This window comes from Lolium perenne, chromosome 1 (genome assembly GCF_019359855.2).
Source record: "Lolium perenne isolate Kyuss_39 chromosome 1, Kyuss_2.0, whole genome shotgun sequence".
Lineage (NCBI taxonomy): Eukaryota > Viridiplantae > Streptophyta > Magnoliopsida > Poales > Poaceae > Lolium > Lolium perenne.
The window spans coordinates 124,807,455-124,823,395 of record NC_067244.2 but is presented as its reverse complement, the minus strand read 5'-3'; positions in this window follow the sequence as shown (position 1 = coordinate 124,823,395).

Below are 15,941 nucleotides of genomic sequence, written 5' to 3'. Positions count from 1 at the left end.
CTTGAGCTGTGTCCGGCTGCTCCTGGGAGGCTAAGGAAGACAAGAGTCTCTCTCTCAGGGCAGCGCTAAGGGTGGAAGTGAGGTGAGAATGATCGATCCCCTGCACGAGAGGGGGTAGTGCGGCTTATATAGGCACCGGCACTTTACATATAAGACCCTATAGTCTACTGGCCGGCTTGGCCGGCTCCGGCTTTCGCTCCTTCCCGAGGCACTGACGTCAGGAGCCGTTGAGGCCTCATGGCCTGTCCCATCCGGCTGCCGAAGTCAGCGGTATGGAGTGGAAGCGTCCCTGTCGCCATCAGCCACTGTAGCCAGTACGGATTGACGTTAGCCATGATGGCCTGTCCAGCGCGTGGCACTATTGCTCCACAGTGCCCCGCGCTTTACGGAAGATGAAGTCAGCGTGGACTTTGGGAACCCGGATCACCAACCCGGTTCCTTCTAGTGCAAGACTCGCCAGCCTCGAGTCGGTCTGAGGTACAAACCCCCAGTCGGATATGGCTTGTAGAAGCCGGCCCAGCTACAGCATTGGCGGCCGTAGCCAGGCCGACTAGGACCTAGAGCCAGCCGGCTTCCGGACCAGCCGGCCACGGCGCCAGCCGGCTGCTCCTCAGCCGGCCTTTGCCGCGAGCCGGCCAGCGGTCAGCCGGCTGCTCCGCGTCCATTGCCCTACCCGGGGTCTTCCCCCCGACATTAGCCCCCGAAGCTGGCAAGGTCCTGCGTTAAGAAGGACCTAGGCAGGTTTTCCTTGCTTTTGATCTCTTGAATATGCTTGGCGGCACTCGGAGGGGCCGACTGAGAATGTCCATTCAGCCGGCTGCGCCCTCATCCGGCTCGTTTCGGCCGGCTGCTAGTAGCCGGTCGCGATTTTCACTTCTGCAGCTTTTGCTGTTTTACAAGTCCTGGCGATGTCTCCGCCTTGCGAGGAAAGTTTTGGCCGAGTTGAACTTAATGTCCGGCTCCGGCTTGCGGCGCGCCGGAGTCTCCGCCGCCTCGGGTCCTGCACCCGACTTGACTGGTCTGACGTCAGGGCTCTGCCGCCGGTTCGTCTGGTCACATCACTGTCTCCCCCGGATCCGGTGCAGTCGTGGGGGACGTGGTGTGGCAGTTTCTGGTAACCGCAGCGAACGTGGGAGGAGTTATTGCGCAGAAAATCCGGGCGGCGTGGCCACGTCTGCCACTTGGAGGCCAACCGTCCACCATGGGCGGCTATAAATGCCGCGCGGGGGCACTGAGGCGGCACTCCCCGCACTCTTCTTATTCCTCGCGTCCTTGCTCCGCTCGCGCTCTCGCTCCGCTCTTCCTCGCGCTCGAGCTCCTCGCTGCCCCGGCGAACGTTTCTCACTGGCGAACTCCGGCGAGCGCATCTCCGTCAAGCCGCCGCCGCCACTCCGTCGAGCCGGCGCCACGGGGCCCCGTGTTTCAACCGTGCGCCCTCCGCCGCCGCCGTCGCCGCCGCCGTCGCGAGGTTCCTCTTCACCTTTTCGTCTTTCGTGGTCTTCTTCTTCCTCCTCTTCATCGATGGCCGGCGCGAGCGGGTCCTGGAGGGGATCGTACATGAGGGACGACGACATCGAGCGTCTGGTGCGCCTCCGCCGGATCCCGTCGACGGTGACCACGAGGACGCCCGGCGCGGAAGTGGAGCCCACGCCGGAGCCCGGCAAGCGCGTCGTCTTCGGCGCGCACCTCGACCGCGGGTTGGGCCTGCCGGCGTCCAACTTCTTCCGCCACTTCCTCGAATACTTCAGCTTGCAGCCGCACCACTTGCCGGCCAACGCTTGCGTCCTCCTCAGCTGTTATGTGGCTTTCATGGAGGCGTATGCCAGCTTGTGGCCGGACATAGATTTCTGGAGCCGCCTCTTCTTCATCAAGGCGCAGACCACCGACGGCCACCTGCGGACCTGCGGCGCCGCCTCGATCTACTCCCGGCCGGGTACGCCCTTCCCCAAGATTCCAACTGTTGACTCGGTGAAGAATTGGCAGATGTCATTCTTCTACGTGCGCAACGAGAACCCGCTCTTCGGCCGGATCAATCTGCCGGAGTACAATCCGGCTCCTCCAGTCGGCCGGATCAACTGGGCTACAACGCCCGCACGACAGACCCGGACGCGGAGGTGAGCCAGCTCTGGGACTTCCTGGGGGCCGCCGTCGCGAACGGGCTGACTGCCGAGGACCTCCTCTACACCATCGCCGAGCGCCGGGTGCTGCCGCTTCAGATGCGCACCCACAAGATCGGGCACATGTCCGGCCGGTTCGATCCGACCCGGACGTCCAAGGCGCCGCTCACTAAGGCCCAGGTGGCCGCCGGGTGAATAACATCACCAAGGCGAACATGCTGGATGAGTGGAACTACGGGCTGGCGCCCCGCAACCGGGACTTGCCACCCGAGCTGGTAAGCTTGTTGTTTTGGCCGACTTCCGGCTTGCGGCTGCGTGGCCGACTTCTTTCTCTTTCTGCCGACTTCCGGCTTGCTGTTTGCTTATGTCTTATGTTTTTCTAGCTCTTCGACCGCCAGAACGTCGAGGACGGCGACCTGGCGACAAGAAGGTGGACGCCGGATCACGCCGATCCGGCTGACCAAGCCGGCGACCAGGCCGGCGACGACGACCTGCTGCAGGCGCCTGACCAAGGCGGCCAGGGGGATCACAATCCGCCTCCTTCGCCAGAGCAGCCGGAGGACGATGAGCCGGCGACGTCTGCCACGGGGCCGATCCCCGCGGTGCCCCTGCGCGCGAGGCCGCCTAGCACCACGGCGACTTCGGCGCCCAAGGGGAAGAAGCGGGTCGGTGACCCCCACTCCACCGTTGCCTTGGAGGCGAAGGCGAAGAAGCTCCGCCGGCAGCAGCCGAAGAAGGTTCCGGAGCAGGTCGGGTGAGTTCTCTTTTTCTCTTGTTTGATTCTTTTTCTTTCCTTACTCTTTATGCTTATCTCTTTCTTATTTGTTAGGCTAGGGCTCCCATCAAGTTCACCCAAGGCGGCGGCTCCCGGCAGGTTCCGCGCGTTGTGTCGCCGCCTCCGCGACAGAGGAGGGAGCCGACGCCACAGCCTTCGGCGCGCGCGCCTACACCGCCGCCACCTGCGGGTACTCCGCCTCCCGCAGGGGCACCTTCCTTCGCTGTGCCTCTGGCCTCAGCACCTGGCCGCGGCGCACGGGGCGAGCCGACGCGCCAGCCGACGCTGGACGACATGTTCCCGCGCCGCACTCGTCTTCTGGACCCAGCGGCTGGAGCCGGCAGGGGCATGCCGCCTTCGACCGGAGCCAGAACCAGCAGGGCTGCGCCGCCTGCGACCGGAGCCGGAGCCGGGCCAAGCGTGGTGGTGTTGGAGGAGAGCCCGGAAGGGGCACCTCAAGCGCCGGAGATGGCTGCCCCGACCGGGCCGACTGCTTCACCCAGAGCGCCTTCGCCTCCGGAGCTGACAAGGGAGGAGCCGGCCGGGAAGGAGCCGGCGAGGGACGAGCCGGCGCGCACGGAGGACACCGGCTCGCGCGCGCTGGTGAGGACGGAGGCCCCGTCGGTGCCGTTGGGGGGCCTGCATATTGCCAAGGGCGCTCGGCTTCTGCACGTGCCGTCCGCCTCCGACTCCAGCCTTGGCTCGGCTGGCACCATGGAGCAGGCGTGGCTCAGCGCGGACTCCTACGAGGTGACCAGCCGGGAGGGGAACCCAGGCCAGGCGTCGGTGAAGATGTTCTTCTCTGGCTTCCAGGCCAACCTCAAGGCCAGGGCTGCCGAGACCGCGGCCAACCTCGCCAAGGTGGAGGAAGCCAGCAAGGTAAGCACTTCATCTGTTTTTTACTTTGGTTATTATCCTGGTAGCCCTCCGAGGCGTGGGCCGGCTGCTTGGAGCCGGTCCGGGTTTCATCTCGTTGACTGATCTTCTTTCTCCTTAGGCGGTGACGGAGCGGCGCACCAACTTGTACAACCGCGTCGTGACTCACTATCACAAGGCCAAGCTTGACCGGGCCGACTTGGCTCGCGAGCTGGAGGCCGTCAAGGGTAAGATCTTTTTCCTTCCGACTTGATGTCTTCTTTCTTTATTCTTGGTTGGCTGACGCTTCTTTCTGGCTGCCTTGCAGCTGAAGCCGCCAGGGTCCCGCAGCTGGAGGCGGATCTTCGGGCTGCTTGCGCTCAGTGCGCCGAGAGCGAGGAGGCGGGCCGATCTGCTGCCGCCAAGCTCAAGGTAGCTGAGGGGGGGCTGGTGCGGGTGTGCCGGCTTGAGGAGAACCACCTCAAGGAACTTGCCCTCCTCAGGACGGCTGAGAAGGACAAGGTGGAGGATCTGAGCAAGCGGCTGACTGAGGTCGAGAAGCAGCGGCTTGCGCTTCAGGAGGAGGTGACCGCCAAGTCGGCGGAGCTGTCGGCCACCGCCAAGCGCTGGGTGGAGGAGATCGGCATGCTTGACCGCGGCTTGTCGGGTGAGTGCACGTTCTCTTTCTTCCTTTCCCTTTGCCGGCTTAGGTTGGCAGCCGGCGGCAGGAACTGATTTTTTCGCTATCTCCATCTTGGGGCTGGGGGCAGTCGGCTTGAGCCGGCTGCCGCCAGGCTTTTCCTTTTATCCTTCAAAAATTCGCATTTTCAGCTTTTTTCGGCTTTGACAGATTTCTGACGTGTTTCTTCTTTACAGCGGCCTTCCCGGAAGCGCAGGATGCGGCATTAGCAGCCGTTGGCATTGCGCGCGAGGCTAGGAGGCGGGCGACTGGCGAGGGCAGCTCGGAGTACTTCACCATGGAAGATTACATGGCATCCATGGCCGCCCGTGTCGAGCCCATCACCAAGCTTGGCTGGGAGCTCCGGAAGGCGGCTGAGGAGCTGGTCTAGATGCTGTGGCCCGAGGAGGCGGTGCCGCAAGATCTCTCCAACCTCATTTCTTGGCTGGAGCGGGCGCCGGATCGCTTCCTTGACTGGAAGGAGTCTGCCACGCGCGCTGGAGCCGACATGGCGTTGTCCTTCGTCCTCTCCTGGTACAACGAGGTGGACCTTGGGCAGCTCGAGTACCGGCGAGCCGGCGTGGAGGACAAGCTCCCGGCCGAATACAAGACTGCCCGGCTTGCCCGAGCCAGCGCCATCGCCGACTTCGTCGACAAGGGCCTCTTCATCGCGGACCCGAACCCGCCGTCTGACGACGAGGATGAGGAGACGGAAGATGAGGAGGCGGAAGATGCGCCTGGGGATGACCCGGCAGCCGGTTCCGCTGATGCTCCTCCGGCTGGTCCTCCTCCAGCCGGTGCTTAGTTTACCTGTCTTTTAGTTGTTGCTTTTGCCAAGACAATTTGTTAAATCCCCGGAATGCCGGGTGCATGTGTACGAATATTATCGTCCTTTTATTATGTCACACTTTAATGTGTTTGTTAATCATTTGTGTGCCGACTTGCTTTCTTTCGACTTGTTCGCGTTTTCCCATCCGCCCCACTCTTTGGCTTTGCTCTTGCCGGTCGTACGTCCGACTTGCGATCCGTTGCCGAATCAAGAGCGGACCGCTGGGTGAGGCCGACAGTATTTCAGTCGAACGAGCCGAGTTCGGCAATCTGGCACTTTTGTGAAAAGTTGCAAGTCAATTCGCTTTTACTCTTTCCCTTAGTCGTCTTTCGCGTGCCGGCTCCCTAGGCCTTACTCCCGCCAGCCGGACAGCCGGGTTGCGGTCTGTAGCTGGATCAGAAGCCGGCTGTCAGAAACCGGATCACGTTACTGAGCCGGCCGCGTGAGAGGGTTTAAGCCAATTGGCGGAACAAAGTAGAGTACGCGAAAAACTTGTCGGAAACGGCGCTCTTGGAGCATGCTTTTTCATAACTTACAAAAGGAGTACAAGGGATACATACATTCCTGCTCTCAAGTGTAAAATGGGCGGAGCAAGTTGACATTCCAGGGACGTTTAGTCTCCTCGTCAGCCTTGTCCGGCTTGTTTTCTCTAGCCTCTTGGGCATCTATGAGATAGTAGGAATCATTGCCTACTGCCTTGCTCACGATGAAGGGACCCTCCCATGGGGATGACAGTTTATGCTGTCCGGCTGTCCGTTGGACCAGCCGGAGCACTAGGTCTCCTTCTCGGAATGCTAAGGGCTGGACCTTCCGGCTGTGATAGCGTCGGAGGCTCTGCTGGTAGATAGTAGATCTGGACGCGGCCAGCAGCCGGGCCTCTTCGACCAGGTCGACTCCATCTTCGCGAGCTTCTTTGGCTTCGGCTTCTATGTAGAGCTTGATCCTTGGCGTGTCGTGCTCGATATCAGTCGACAGGACGGCCTCGGCCCCGTATACGAGGAAGAATGGTGTGAAGCCGACTGAGCGGTTTGTCGTTGTGCGCAGGCTCCACAGTACATTGGGCAGCTCTTCAATCCAGCAGCCGGCTGCTCGCTCGAGCGGCTCCACCAGCCGGGGCCGGATGCCGGCTAGGACCAAACCGTTAGCCTTCTCCACTTGTCCGTTAGACTCCGGGTGCGCCACAGAGGCTAGGGCCATCCGGATCCCCATTTCCCCGCAATCGCGAGAGAAGATGCCTTGGGAGAAGTTGCTGCCGTTGTCGGTGATGATGCTGTGGGGGTAGCCGAATCTCACGATGATTTCCTTGAGGAATGTAACGGCTGTGGAGCCATCCAGCTTCTTGATTGGCTTGGCTTCGATCCACTTGGTGAATTTGTCAATCATCACCAAGAGATGTGTCATGCCGCCTCGCGCCATTCTGAACGGGCCCACCATGTCCAAGCCCCATACGGCAAACGGCCATGTGATGGGGATGGTTTTCAAGGCGGAAGCCGGCTGGTGCCTCTTCTTTGCGAAGCGCTGACAGCCGTTGCACTTCTTCACCAGCTCTTCTGCGTCTCTGAGCGCAGTCGGCCAGTAAAAACCGTGCCGGAAAGCTTTGGCCACTATGGCTCTGGATGAGGCGTGGTGTCCGCACTCTCCTTGATGGATTTCCCGTAGGAGTTCAATCCCTTCAGCCGGCTCGACGCACCGTTGGAACACCCCACTTACGCTGCGTTTGTACAGCTGGTGGTTGATGATTGTATTGGCCTTGGCCCTTCTCTCAATCTGCCTGGCCTGGACTCTATCATCAGGCAGCACACCGTCGGTGAGGTAGGAGAGGAATTCTTGTGCCCATGAAGGTACGCATCTTATCTCGAATACGCTGACCAACAAGGCCTCCTGCGTGGGAGCTTCCGGATTCGACTGTATGGTCGCCGGGTTCGGCTTGCTAGCCCCCGAGTTTGGCGATGAAGCCTCCGGGTTGGACTGAGAAGTCCCCGGGTTCAGCATGGTAGCCGACGGGTTTGGCTTGTTAGCCCCCGACTTGGGCGATGCAGCCCCCGGGTTCGGCTGAGCAGCCCCCAGGTCAGCCGGCACGAATATTGAATCCGAGTCCGGTGACGGTATGATGGACGGCTTCTTGAGAACCGCCAAGGCGACACCCGGCGGAATGGCTTGCCGGGTTGAGCCAATCTTGGACAAGGCGTCAGCCGCCTCGTTGTTTGCCCGTGGCACATGATGGAATTCGCAGCCGTCGAAGAAGCCGGATAGCTGCTGGACGTGGAAGCGGTACGAGGCCATGTTGGCGTCCTTCGCGTCCCAGTCGCCAGATGCTTGCTGTATAACCAAGTCGGAGTCGCCGAAGCAAAGTATGCGACGCACGCCAATCTCCTTGGCCAGCTTCAGCCCATGAATGAGCGCTTCATACTCCGCCACATTGTTGGATGCGGCGAAGTGGATCTGCAGGACGTAGTCCAGCCGGTCTCCCTTGGGAGAGGTGATGACGATGCCGGGTCCCAAGCCGTTGCGCATCTTCGAGCCGTCAAAGTGCATCTTCCAATGTGTGGAATCCGGCACCGGCGGCAAGTATTGCATCTCGGCCCAGTCGATGAAGAAGTCCGCGAGGATCTGCGACTTGATGGCTGTGCGCGGCTCGTAGAGGATGGTGTGGGCGGCTAGCTCCAGGGCCCACTTGGCAACCCGGCCGTTGGCGTCTTTGCTGCCAATGATTTCCGCCAAGGGCGCTGTGGCAACCACCTTGATGGGGTGCTCTTGGAAGTAGTGCTTGAGCTTCTTGGCCGCCATGTAGACACCGTAGGTGACCTTCTGGTAGTGGGGGTAGTTTTGCTTCGACTGGGAGAGCACTTCGCTGAGGTAGTAGACTGGGCGCTGAACCAGCTGCCCCCTGCCAGCTTCTTTGCGCTCCACCACCAGGACAACGCTAACCACTCGATTGGTGGCTGCGATATACAACAGCATCGGCTCCATTGAAGCCGGCGTTGCGAGGATTGGCGCGGTTGAGAGCACACGCTTCAAATCACGGAAGGCTTCATCCGCCTGTGGTGACCAGACGAACTTGTCCGCCTTCTTCATCAATTGGTACAGAGGCAGTGCCTTCTCCCCCAGCCGGCTGACGAAGCGGCTCAAGGAGGCCAGGCAGCCAGCGAACTTCTGGACGTCCTTGAGGCACTGTGGCAGTTCCATCTTCTCCAGGGCACTGATCTTCTCCGGGTTGGCTTCGATCCCTCGCTGAGAGACGAGGTAGCCGAGGAGCTGGCCAGACGGCACGCCGAATGTGCACTTGGCCGGGTTGAGCTTCATCCGGAATCTTCTCAGATTGGTGAAGGTTTCTCTCAGGTCATCAAGGAGGGTAGTCGTCTCCCTGGTCTTTACAACGACATCATCCACATATGCGTGAACGTTTCTGCCGATTTGATCCTGCAAGCATTTTTGCATGCACCTTTGGTAGGTGGCGCCTGCGTTTTTCAAGCCGAACGGCATAGTCGTGTAGCAATAAGCCCCATACGGGGTAATGAACGAAGTCTTTATTTGATCATCCGGATTTAAAGGAATCTGGTAGTAGCCTGAGTAGGCATCTAGAAAAGACAACAGTTCACAGCCGGCAGTCGAGTCTATGACTTGATCTATGCGCGGCAGGGGGAAAGGGTCCTTTGGGCACGCCTTGTTCAGGCTGGTGTAGTCAATACACATGCGCCAGGAGCCGTTCTTCTTCAAAACTAGGACCGGGTTCGCCAACCAGTCCGGGTGCAGCACTTCCATGATGAAGCCGGCTGCCAGCAGCCGGGCGATTTCTTCACCGATGGCCTTCCTTGTTTCTTCGGCGAAGCGCCTGAGAGGCTGCTTCACCGGCTTGGCTTCAGGCCGGACGTGGAGGTGGTGCTCAGCCAACTCCCTCGGCACACCCGGCATGTCTCTTGGAGTCCATGCGAAGATGTCCCGATTCTCACGGAGGAAGCTGGTGAGCTCGCTTTCCTATTTCCTGCTCAAGCCGGCACCGATGGTGACGTACTTGTCCGGCTGCGCCGGGTCCAGCAGGATCTTCTTGGTGTTGTCGGCCGGCTGGAAGTGAGTCGTCCCAGCCGGGTTGCCTGCAGCCGGCATGTCTGTCTGCGCGGCCTTGGCGAGGGCGACGGCGTCGTGGATGAGTGATGTCTACGTTCCCCCTCCTTTCCTGTAGACAGTGTTGGGCCTCCAAGAGCAGAGGTTTGTAGAACAGCAGCAAGTTTTCCCTTAAGTGGATCACCCAAGGTTTATCGAACTCAGGGAGGAAGAGGTCAAAGATATCCCTCTCATGCAACCCTGCAACCACAAAGCAAGAAGTCTCTTGTGTCCCCAACACACCTAATAGGTGCACTAGTTCGGCGAAGAGATAGTGAAATACAGGTGGTATGAATATATATGAGCAGTAGCAACGGTGCCAGAAAATAGCTTGCTGGCGTGTAGTTGATGGTGGTAGTATTGCAGCAGTAGTAACACAGTAAAACAGTAAACAAGCAGTAGTAACGCAGCAGTATTTAGGAACAAGGCCTAGGGATTAGACTTTCACTAGTGGACACTCTCAACATTGATCACATAACAGAATAGATAAATGCATACTCTACACTTTTGTTGGATGATGAACGCATTGCGTAGGATTACACGAACCCTCAATGCCGGAGTTAACAAGCTCCACAATTTGTTCATATTTAAGTAACCTTATAGTGTAAGATAGATCAAAAGACTAAACCAAGTACTAACATAGCATGCACACTGTCACCTTCATGCATATGTAGGAGGAATAGATCACATCAATATTATCATAGCAATAGTTAACTTCGCAATCTACAAGAGATCATGATCATAGCATAAACCAAGTACTAACACGGTGCACACACTGTCACCTTTACACACGTGTAGGAGGAATAGAACTACTTTAATAACTTTGCTAGAGTAGCACATAGATAAATTGTGATACAAACTCATATGAATCTCAATCATGTAAAGCAGCTCATGAGATTATTGTATTGAGGTACATGGGAGAGATGAACCACATAGCTACCGGTACAGCCCCGAGCCTCGATGGAGAACTACTCCCTCCTCATGGGAGCAGCAGCGGTGATGAAGATGGCGGTGGAGATGGCAGCGGTGTCGATGGAGAAGCCTTCCGGGGGCACTTCCCCGCTCCGGCGGCGTGCCGGAACAGAGACTCCTGTCCCCCAGATCTTGGCCTCGCGATGGCGGCGGCTCTGGAAGGTTTCTGTGGTTTTCGTCGAACGTATCAGGGTTTTCGATCCAGGGCTTTATATAGGCGAAGAGGCGGCGCAGGAGGGTCGAAGGGGCGACGACACCATAGGGCGGCGCGGCCAGGGCCTGGGCCGCGCCGGCCTATGGTCCGGGGCCCAGTGCCCCCCTCTGGTCCTTCCCGGTGTTCTGGATGCTTCCGGTGAAAATAGGAACTTGGGCGTTGATTTCGTCCGATTCCGAGAATATTTCGTTACTAGGATTTCTGAAACCAAAAACAGCAGAAAACAGAACTGCACTTCGGCATCTTGTTAATAGGTTAGTTCCAGAAAATGCACGAATATGACATAAAGTGTGCATAAAACATGTAGATAACATCAATAATGTGGCATGGAACATAAGAAATTATCGATACGTCGGAGACGTATCAGCATCCCCAAGCTTAGTTCTGCTCGTCCCGAGCAGGTAAAACGATAACACAGATAATTTCTGGAGTGACATGCCATCATAACCTTGATCATACTATTTGTAAAGCATATGTAGTGAATGCAGCGATCAAAACAATGTATATGACATGAGTAAACAAGTGAATCATAAAGCAAAGACTTTTCATGAATAGCACTTCAAGACAAGCATCAATAAGTCTTGCATAAGAGTTAACTCATAAAGCAATAATTCAAAGTAAAGGTATTGAAGCAACACAAAAGAAGATTAAGTTTCAGCGGTTGCTTTCAACTTGTAACATGTATATCTCATGGATATTGTCAACATAGAGTAATATAATAAGTGCAATAAGCAAGTATGTAGGAATCAATGCATAGTTCACACAAGTGTTTGCTTCTTGAGGTGGAGAGAAATAGGTGAACTGACTCAACATTGAAAGTAAAAGAATGGTCCTCCATAGAGGAAAAGCATCGATTGCTATATTTGTGCTAGAGCTTTGATTTTGAAAACATGAAACAATTTTTTCAACGGTAGTAATAAAGCATATGCATCATGTAAATTATATCTTATAAGTTGCAAGCCTCATGCATAGTGTACTAATAGTGCCCGCACCTTGTCCTAATTAGCTTGGACTACCGGATCATCACAATGCACTGCTTTAACCAAGTGTCACAAAGGGGTACCTCTATGCCGCCTGTACAAAGGTCTAAGGAGAAAGCTCGCATTGGATTTCTCGCTATTGATTATTCTTCAACTTAGACATCCATACCGGGACAACATAGACAACAGATAATGGACTCCTCTTTTATGCATAAGCATGTAACAACAATTAATAATTTTCTCATTTGAGATTGAGGATATATGTCCAAAACTGAAACTTCCACCATTGATCATGGCTTTAGTTAGCGGCCCAATGTTCTTCTCTAACAATATGCATGCTTAACCATAAGGTGGTAGATCTCTCTTACTTCAGACAAGACAGAGACATGCATAGCAACTCACATGAAATTCAACAATGAATAGTTGATGGCGTCCCAAAGTGAACATGGTTATCGCACAACAAGCAACTTAATAAGAGATAAAGTGCATAATTACATATTCAATACCACAATAGTTTTTAAGCTATTTGTCCCATGAGCTATATATTGCAAAGGTGAATGATGGAATTTTAAAGGTAGCACTCAAGCAATTTACTTTGGAATGGCGGAGAAATACCATGTAGTAGGTAGGTATGGTGGACACAAATGGCATAGTGTTGTTTGGCTCAAGTATTTTGGATGCATGAGAAGTAATCCCTCTCGATACAAGGTTTAGGCTAGCAAGGCTTATTTGAAACAAACACAAGGATGAACCGGTGCAGCAAAACTCACATAAAAGACATATTGAAAACATTATAAGACTCTACACCGTCTTCCTTGTTGTTCAAACTCAATACTAGAAATTATCTAGACCTTAGAGAAACCAAATATGCAAACCAAATTTTAGCATGCTCTATGTATTTCTTCATTAATGGGTGCAAAGCATATGATGCAAGAGCTTAATCATGAGCACAACAATTGCCAAGTATCACATTACCCAAGACATTAATAGCAATTACTACATGTATCATTTTCCAATTCCAACCATATAACAATTTAACGAAGAAGAAACTTCGCCATGAATACTATGAGTAGAAACCAAGGACATACTTGTCCATATGCTACAGCGGAGCGTGTCTCTCTCCCATAAAGTGAATGCTAGGATCCATTTTATTCAAACAAAACAAAAAGCAAAAACAAACCGACGCTCCAAGAAAAAGCACATAAGATCTGATGGAATAAAAAATATAGTTTCAGGAGGAACCTGATAATGTTGTCGATGAAGAAGGGGATGCCTTGGGCATCCCCAAGCTTAGACGCTTGAGTCTTCTTAATATATGCAGGGGTGAACCACTGGGGCATCCCCAAGCTTAGAGCTTTCACTCTCCTTGATCATGTTGCATCATACTCCTCTCTTGATCCTTGAAAACTTCCTCCACACCAAACTCGAAACAACTCATTAGAGGGTTAGTGCACAATATAAATTAACATATTCAGAGGTGACACAATCATTCTTAACACTTCTGGACATTGCATAATGCTACTGGACATTAGTGGATCAAAGAAATTCATCCAACATAGCAAAAGAGGCAATGCGAAATAAAAGGCAGAATCTGTCAAAACAGAACAGTTCGTATTGACGAATTTTAAAATGGCACCAGACTTGCTCAAATGAAAATGCTCAAATTGAATGAAAGTTGCGTACATATCTGAGGATCATGCACGTAAATTGGCTTAATTTTCTGAGCTACCTACAGGGAGGTAGACTCAGATTCGTGACAGCAAAGAAATCTGGAACTGCGCAGTAATCCAAATCTAGTACTTACTTTACTATCAAAGACTTTACTTGGCACAACAAAACACAAAACTAAGATAAGGAGAGGTTGCTACAGTAGTAAACAACTTCCAAGACACAAATATAAAACAAAGTACTGTAGCAAAATAACACATGGGTTATCTCCCAAGAAGTTCTTTTCTTTATAGCCATTAAGATGGGCTCAGCAGTTTTAATGATGCACTCGCAAGAAATAGTATTTGAAGCAAAAGAGAGCATCAAGAGGCAAATTCAAAACACATTTAAGTCTAACATGCTTCCTATGAAAAGGAATCTTGTAAATAAACAAGTTCATGAAGAGCAAAGTAACAAGCATAGGAAGATAAAACAAGTGTAGCTTCAAAAATTTCAGCACATAGAGAGGTATTTTAGTAACATGAAAATTTCTACAACCATATTTTCCTCTCTCATAATAACTTTCAGTAGCAACATGAGCAAACTCAACAATATAACTATCACATAAAGCATTCTTATCATGAGTCTCATGCATAAAATTATTACTCTCCACATAAGCATAATCAATTTTATTAGATGTAGTGGGAGCAAATTCAACAAAGTAGCTATCATTATTATTCTCATCAAGTGTTGGAGGCATAGTATAATCACAACAAAATTTACTCTCCATAGTAGGTGGCACCAAAAGACCACTATCATTATAATCATCATATATGGGAGGCAAAGTATCATCAAAGAAAATTTTCTCCTCAATGCTTGGTGGACTAAAAAGATCATGCTCATCAAAACCAGCTTCCCCAAGCTTAGAATTTTCCATATCATTAGCAACAATGGTATTCAAAGTGTTCATACTAACATGTTCCATGGGTTTTTTAATTTTTGGATCAAACCATCCATGTCTTAAATCAGGAAATAGAGTAAAAAGCTCATTGTTGTCCATTATGCCTTACTAGTGTAAACAAGAAACAAAAAGATGCAATTGCAGGATCTAAAGGAAATAGCTTTGAGTACTTACGGCGCCGGGAAATAGCTTAGTAGCCGAGGTCCGGAGTGTGAGTACCTTTTACCTTTCCTCCCCGGCAACGGCGCCAGAAAATAGCTTGATGTCTACGTTCCCCCTCCTTTCCTCAGAGATGTGTTGGGCCTCCAAGAGCAGAGGTTTGTAGAATAGCAGCAAGTTTTCCCTTAAGTGGATCACCCAAGGTTTATCGAACTCAGGGAGGAAGAGGTCAAAGATATCCCTCTCATGCAACCCTGCAACCACAAAGCAAGAAGTCTCTTGTGTCCCCAACACACCTAATAGGTGCACTAGTTCGGCGAAGAGATAGTGAAATACAGGTGGTATGAATATATATGAGCAGTAGCAACGGTGCCAGAAAATAGCTTGCTGGCGTGTAGTTGATGGTGGTAGTATTGCAGCAGTAGTAACACAAGAAAACAAGAAACAAGCAGTAGTAACGCAGCAGTATTTAGGAACAAGGCCTAGGGATTAGACTTTCACTAGTGGACACTCTCAACATTGATCACATAACAGAATAGATAAATGCATACTCTACACTTTTGTTGGATGATGAACGCATTGCGTAGGATTACACGAACCCTCAATGCCGGAGTTAACAAGCTCCACAATTTGTTCATATTTAAGTAACCTTATAGTGTAAGATAGATCAAAAGACTAAACCAAGTACTAACATAGCATGCACACTGTCACCTTCATGCATATGTAGGAGGAATAGATCACATCAATATTATCATAGCAATAGTTAACTTCGCAATCTACAAGAGATCATGATCATAGCATAAACCAAGTACTAACACGGTGCACACACTGTCACCTTTACACACGTGTAGGAGGAATAGAACTACTTTAATAACTTTGCTAGAGTAGCACATAGATAAATTGTGATACAAACTCATATGAATCTCAATCATGTAAAGCAGCTCATGAGATTATTGTATTGAGGTACATGGGAGAGATGAACCACATAGCTACCGGTACAGCCCCGAGCCTCGATGGAGAACTACTCCCTCCTCATGGGAGCAGCAGCGGTGATGAAGATGGCGGTGGAGATGGCAGCGGTGTCGATGGAGAAGCCTTCCGGGGGCACTTCCCCGCTCCGGCGGCGTGCTGGAACAGAGACTCCTGTCCCCCAGATCTTGGCCTCGCGATGGTGGCGGCTCTGGAAGGTTTCTGTGGTTTTCGTCGAACGTATCAGGGTTTTCGATCCAGGGGCTTTATATAGGCGAAGAGGCGGCGCAGGAGGGTCGAAGGGGCGACGACACCATAGGGCGGCGCGGCCAGGGCCTGGGCCGCGCCGGCCTATGGTCTGGGGGCCCAGTGCCCCCTCCGGTCCTTCCCGGGTGTTCTGGATGCTTCCGGTGAAAATAGGAACTTGGGCGTTGATTTCGTCCGATTCCGAGAATATTTCGTTACTAGGATTTCTGAAACCAAAAACAGCAGAAAACAGAACCGGCACTTCGGCATCTTGTTAATAGGTTAGTTCCAGAAAATGCACGAATATGACATAAAGTGTGCATAAAACATGTAGATAACATCAATAATGTGGCATGGAACATAAGAAATTATCGATACGTCGGAGACGTATCAGCATCCCCAAGCTTAGTTCTGCTCGTCCCGAGCAGTGTAAAACG